Below are 7120 nucleotides of genomic sequence, written 5' to 3' on the forward strand. Positions count from 1 at the left end.
CATAGAATGTGTATTAGACCGGAAACAATTTTAACTTTTATTAAATCAAACGGTAATTAGCTTTACATACCATATAAGCTTTTTCCGAAAACCTAGTTCACTCAAACGATTTTTCAAGTTTGTATATGAAAATATATGAAAAATAGGCAAAAGAATCAATAAATCCAGTAAAAAATCCTGTCATCCGCAGATATATTGCGGAGTAAGGATCAACATTTCTGAAGACTGCAAATTTATCCGATTTTAAGTAAAATTATATTCTCATGTAAAGTTATGTGCACATGCTTGCAAAATGAAATTTTAAAAAAAAAAATCGGTTTGTTTTCAAGTTAGGGAACGTCCAATCAGTATACAACCTTCAACAAAGCTGTTCGTTTTAAAAGAAGCTATGTGTCCATAAGTTTTGAGGTATGCAGAGATACTATGCAATTTTTATTTGATTTTTAGTTTTTATTTCCGAGTTTCCATATGCATTACTATAGGTACTTGAAACCTCTTGTGGGTGAACTGAAGTAATCGGAAACAGTTCATATTTTGCATATGATTAGTGCATCCAATTACCATTTGAATTAGCGGTGTTCCGAAAAAAAAGTCAAAATTGTTGCCGTTGTATACAAAGTACGAAATAAATCGGTTAAGTAGTTTTTTTCCGTTTCTCATTAAGGGAGGGGGGTGTATAAGGGTTTCAAAGTGAAAAAAACATAACTTTTTTTACAATTTTGGGTGAAGCGCATTGATCAAAACTTTTGCGCCTTATAGTGTATCATTTCAATAACATTCTGTAATTTTTTATGCAAAAATATCGACAAGCGATTCGGTGACGAAGCATTTTGTAGAACATTCTAAAAAAACACGATTTTCGGTGTTAACTGCCATTCAAAAACTACTTAACTAATTTATTTAATATTTTGCATGTACATTATACATAAAAAATACCTAACCCCTACGTTGAGTTTTTGGGATAATTTTTCAAGAATCGGCGAACAGACTTCAGTAAACAATCATGGAGAGCGATTAAAATGTTGTAACTAGTTGAGTCCATAAGTCAATAAGTTTGCATTATTGTTTCGATTTTATGATTTCGTTTTATTTTTGATCGTTATGGAATAAAATGAGTTATCATGGAGGACGGGATGGAGGAACAGGTTGCCAAATCTATAATGCCGAAATTTCTGGTGCAAAATATTCGTGCTGGATTAAACGAACGACGGAAAACGGTGTTTCGTTGAGCTCATCCACCGTGATTAAACCGTTACGACACGGTGGTATTGGTGGCTGATTGTGATCCTTGTGACGGAATGCAAGGCTTCGGCAGTTGGTAGCAAATCGTCTACAAAGAGCGATGTTCGTATAACTTTTGCACTTGCGAAACTTTAGGAGCTTGTAGAGGATTGAATGGGACGAAGATTCTCAGAGCAAACCTAGGGCTTTAATTGGAGCTTCGGATTCGAATTCGACGAAAGTTTTTGTTTCTCTACACTCCTTGGGGATAAATTTGAGTATTTCTTGATGATTGAGGACATCTTGCGAAGTTGCATCCCAGCATTCCCAAAGATCTGATGTAACTGATAGCAAAGCGACTTTAGCTCTTCCAAATCGTCGCGACCCGTAAGCAAATCGTCTATCTACAGATCCTTCCGGATGATCGATGATGCCAGAGGATAACGTTCGTTTTCATCCTCTGTGAGCTGCTGCAATACTCGAGTAGCGATGAATGGGGCTGAATTCGTACCGTACGTCACGGTGAGAAGTTGATACGTCTTCAGCGATTCCGACAGATTTTCTCGCCAAAAAATTCGTTGAAGCGGCTGGATGAACAAGAATCTGGCGGTACATTTTGGCGATGTTTCCAGTGATTAGGAAGGCATGTACATGGAAGCGTAGAACGATGGCCAACAGCGAATCTTGGATGGCGGGGCCAGCGAGTAAAACGTCGTTCAGTGAAAGTCCAGAGCGACTTTTACAGGAAGCGTCGAAGACTGGTAGTATCGTGGAAGATCGTGATTGTCGGCAGCCATTTCTTCCGACGTAATTTCCCGCATGTGGGCTGAGCTCAGATACTCATGAATAAATAATAAAGCAGGATTCGTGTCAAGCTTCCGTTCAAGGGTTATAAAGCGACGCTGTGCGTTGAAGCGATTGTCTCGTAGACGAGGTAAGAGCTCATGCTTCGTTGGAAGACGAACAACTGTAAATAATATAATATAAATATAAATAATATAAATAATATAATGGCGTTCGCACTGCTTCTCTGTGGAAGACCAGCAAGAATTCGCAGAACATTGGTCCAATTCCACAAAATCGTGTCACCAATTTCTCAAGACGTTGGTTGTGAGTCAGGTGAAAATTATGATGCTCTCCAGAAACAATCCAGCCTGGTATCGTATTTTGAAGGAGCGGTAAGTGAGACCCAATAGTCACCTTTCCGTAGCTTAATAATTCAAAAAATGTTCCGACACCAAGAAGAGCATCGATGGGACCTGGAGTGCAAAATTTCGGATCAGTCAAAGTAATCCAACTAGGGATATCCAACTGTAGATATTGCTTGTACCGGTTGGTCGGTCGTCGAAAGTATTAGGAACTTCATATTTTTGGAGAAATCCGATACCCGTGAGGTAATTGTGGTTTTAACTGCATTCAAAATTGATGTCACAATTTGACCCACGCCGCCAAGCTTAACGTGTTCTGATAAAAAAGGCATTTTAAGCTTCTAGGACTCCGTCACGAGATTGAACTGCCAACAACTATCCATAGAACTCGAACAACGATCATTCCGTTACAGTTCTCGATGTAGACCAGTGCTGGGAAGCTTCGTCGAGTGAGCCGCGAAACCTGAGGGTGAGTTCGTGTGTGGCTGAAGCGAAGGAAGCGAGGATATAACTGGTTCCAATACAGACTGATTGGTTGCTACCAATGTTGTGTACGAATTTGACGAGCTGGTGCTGGGTTGCGTTATGGAATTTTGAGCGGAATCAGTTTGACCTGTGAAAGTGTATGTTTCAGAGCTGTTGGTCTAATTAATAGGTTCCAGCGATGAAACACTTTTTCCCGCAGATGCGGTGCGGGAAAGAGCTTTTACCGCGCGGTTTTACCGCAACCGCACCGCAAAAAAATAATTGATAAAGTGATAATTTTGATTATTCTAAATTGATAAACAGACTGCTATAATGAAAGAAAATCTAGCTGTGTCCGAAATATTTTGACGCTATTATTTTTACGACATATTTTGGACTAGTTATTTGATACTTCTAAGTAAAAATTCACAAGCTAATCATTTCAAATACATAAAATGCAAGATCCAAATAGACACAAAATTATTAGATCATTTAAAAACAATAAATTTGTACTCTTAAATCCAATTTAAAGGTGCATCACTTCTCCCGATTTCTGTTGGTAATCGAGGAATTATGAATCGTTTTCGATATCAATTTTTCAATAGAGAATTTTGACTAATTTAAAGGAATTAGAGATGAACTAATTATGCTGGGACTTAAACACAACCCAAAGAATATAATTATCTTCATCAAACCAAACGAATTTGCAATAATTGGCAGTAAAGGATACAAATGTATGAAAGCGTCCAAAATAAGGAGGGGTCTAAATTAGGATGATTATTCTATCATTCGTTCATCAACATCGTATTTCTATCTTCGTTGATTGCTGTGTAAATTCAATGTGAACTTTTCTACAGTCAATTTTAATGAACTCTTTCTCAAAAAGTATGCTACATATCTTTTTGTCGCGTACTTCCATTCAAATTTACTATAATTTTCTACCAAATTAAGTCCTAATATTTTCAGTTAAGACTATTTTGAAGCTTTTTTGAAGCTTTTTTTGCCAAATACCACATAGTTTGACTCCCGTTCACTGCAATTGAAGTTTTTGCCATTGGCTTATTGGCAAAATATTAGAGGAAAATACATTAAATGCTAGAACTTTCGAACTAGCCTTAGAAAAATTACACTTCATATATTTTTAAAGGGAGCAATCTTAGTTTTTGAATGAGAATACATCTGTTTCTTGAAGAATGCGGAAGTTAGAGTTTTGAGATATATTGTCCGTAAAACCTCCTATTTTTAAAAAAATCATTTCTGCTGTATGCTACAAATCATACATTTTTTGCAGTTTTTCTAATGTTCAATAATTCTGTACCGGTTGAGACCGGACACCTGATTAGATGTAATGTATAGAGCAATTTTTTCGTCAAATATGGCGTCGTTCTTATTAATAAAATACAATATGTTTTTATTTCACTGTATTGGAATATATGCGCTACTATATAGAAGTACTGGTATTTCAACTTTAAAAATTGTTGGTGACATTCCTTTAAGAATGAAAGGTACTACGTAAATGCGAAAATCATACATTTTATTTTCATATGTCAAAAGCATTGAAAATATGAAAATTTAAAGTAAAAAATATGCAACTTCATTTCTTATTACATTTTTATTCCCCTTGTTGAGGCAGGATCGTGGTTTCCGGCGAAATTCGTTTTATCGGGTTCACAGACAGGCAACAGACGGAAGCACCACCGAGCCGAACCGACAATCATGAGCGGGAAATAAAGAAACAGTAGGCTCTACGCACTAGTAACACTTCGAGATACTTTATTATACGATATAATTTCGATCTTGTCTACTCAACGGTTTGACTGGGAAAGAGGCAATTTATTTCACTGCTATCGCCTATTTAAACTACGTTACTTTTTAATTCAAATACTTTCTTACATGCTAATTTTATGGCAAGTGAACTGACAGCACTGACAGCATTCGGTCTACTCTCCATTGCCGACAGTGTTGAGAACTGTCACCCCTTTTTCAATTAACTGAAGGGTTGCTAAAATAAAAGTTTTCCTATTACTGCAGTAGAACGTTTTTGAATGTATAATGTTTGCCTTAAAATGAACGGAATTTTATTAATAGAAAATGCAAAAGTTGATTTTTTCATAAACATTACATTCTGAGGAGTCTCTTAAAGTTAAATTTCGTGTGAATAAAAATAACATTTTATTATATACTGTTACACAAATGAACAATTTTCCAACACTATTTTTTAAAAATATAAAAATTTTACCGCATTCACCGCATTACTGCGCGGTGCGGTGCGGTAAATAAAGTGCGGTTGCGGTAAGCGGTGCGGTTTTACTATTTTTTGCGGTTGCGGTGCGGACAATCCATTTACCGCCCACATCCGCACCGCGACGAACCCTAACTGTATTATTGTAGTACTCACTGACAAATTTTTCACGCCTTTTGGCGACTTTATTTCTTCAGCCGTTTTTGGTTTTACTTTAACGGTTTCGTCTAAAACTCGTTCGCCAAGTATCACAAGCGCGTGTTGAGCACGTTTTGTTCTTATCACACGTTCGCTTGGGTTCCTTTTAGTCAGCTATTGTCGGAGCGACTATTGTTCCACACAATGCCAGTCGCAAAATGGCTCACTAAGAGGTCACCTTGGCACTAGCACTGGTTCATTGATCTGACTCGAAGGACCATGTGTATTACCGAGACTTGAAGACCGACGAGGACACTCGCGGATTCTCTCGACTCCGCTGACACGACAACACTGCAGACTGTAAGGAAATCAAGCGGATTTCTTTTAATTGTGAAAGACTGTGACTTGAACCGTTAAATGTATTAATTCGACCGATAGCGACACACGTGCAGATCGGTGACCTGGTGTAAAGTAGCTGAGTTTCGAATGCGCTGCAGATTACTTTTTGTCTTATTTATTTTTACTTGTACAATGCAAGTACCTAATTAGTTACTGGCCTATTGTAACAAACTCAGCTAAACTCTAGGGTGCATCTAAATATATAAAAGTTTAAATTTTTATATCTAGCTTTAAGTTTAGTAATTTTAAGTAATTTTAGAGAAATTCAACTGCATGTACAGATAAGTAGGGTTCGTCGCGGTGCGGATGTGGGCGGTAAATGGATAGTCCGCACCGCAACCGCAAAAAAATAATAAAACCGCACCGCTTACCGCAACCGCACTGCATTTACCGCACCGCACCGCGCGGTAATGCGGTAAATGCGGTAAAATTCTGTATTTTTGAAAAATGTGTTGAAAAATTATTATTTTTTTTGTATAACCAAATATAATAAAATATTACTCTTATTTACACGTACTCTAACTTTGACGGACTCCTCAGAATGTAACATTTATTAAAAAATTAAAAAAGTTTACACTTTGCAAGTTTTATTAATAAAATTCCGTACATTTTGAGATAAATACTTTCGAAACAAGGTAAATCTTAGCATAGCACTGAAGTCATATGAAATGTAGCTGTACTTAGGGTTGTGGTACCGGTAATACCAGTACCGAAAATCCCGGGAATACCGACCCATTTTTGGTACCGTAATACCGGTACTGAAGAAAAGCCAGTACCGGTATTTTCGGTACCATACAATTTTTTATGAAAAATATGTGGATTCTCTAGGGGGACATGTTTCAAAATATCGGTCTGCAAGATGACCTTTAATTATATTAATTACCTTCTATAAGTTAAACATTACTAGCTCCCGTTGTACTGAACGGAATGTTTAAATTCTTTATATTGTTATTATTAAATTTTAACGATCTTGTACTAAATTTCATAATATTCACATCTCTCTTACGCTAAATTTTTTTTATTAGCGACATTCTGATTGGTTTCCATTTTTTACTGGGTGGCACGTAATAAGACTATGGTCTAAATCATGTCTTTGGTTTGCTCTTAAACCTTTATTTATAAAATAAAGAACAGCGATTTAGCAGCTAATAATTTTAGACTTGGTGAGCTACTCCAAATGGGGCGATTTGTGATTATTAGTGATAGGAAAATTCAGCAAAAACCCATAGTTTACAGGAAAGCAAAGAGCCTTGGTATGCAGGTCGAAACCAATTTACAGCAAATCAAGAGAGGAAAAGCGAGCAACCTACTCGGATTTACTGCCCTTCTCGCTTTGATTTACTGTTATTAATAGTGTTTCTTACTTTTACCATCTGTTAAAGTCGATAAAAGTCGCACCGCTTAGCAGTTATTGATTTCATAGTGGCCTAGATTTCGAAATAAAAGAAGGTGCCGCATACGAAAAATATTTTCTGCTGAAATGAGTCATGCCATTCCGAATCAATTA

Source organism: Topomyia yanbarensis, chromosome 1 (genome assembly GCF_030247195.1).
Source record: "Topomyia yanbarensis strain Yona2022 chromosome 1, ASM3024719v1, whole genome shotgun sequence".
NCBI classification, from domain to species: Eukaryota; Metazoa; Arthropoda; class Insecta; order Diptera; family Culicidae; genus Topomyia; species Topomyia yanbarensis.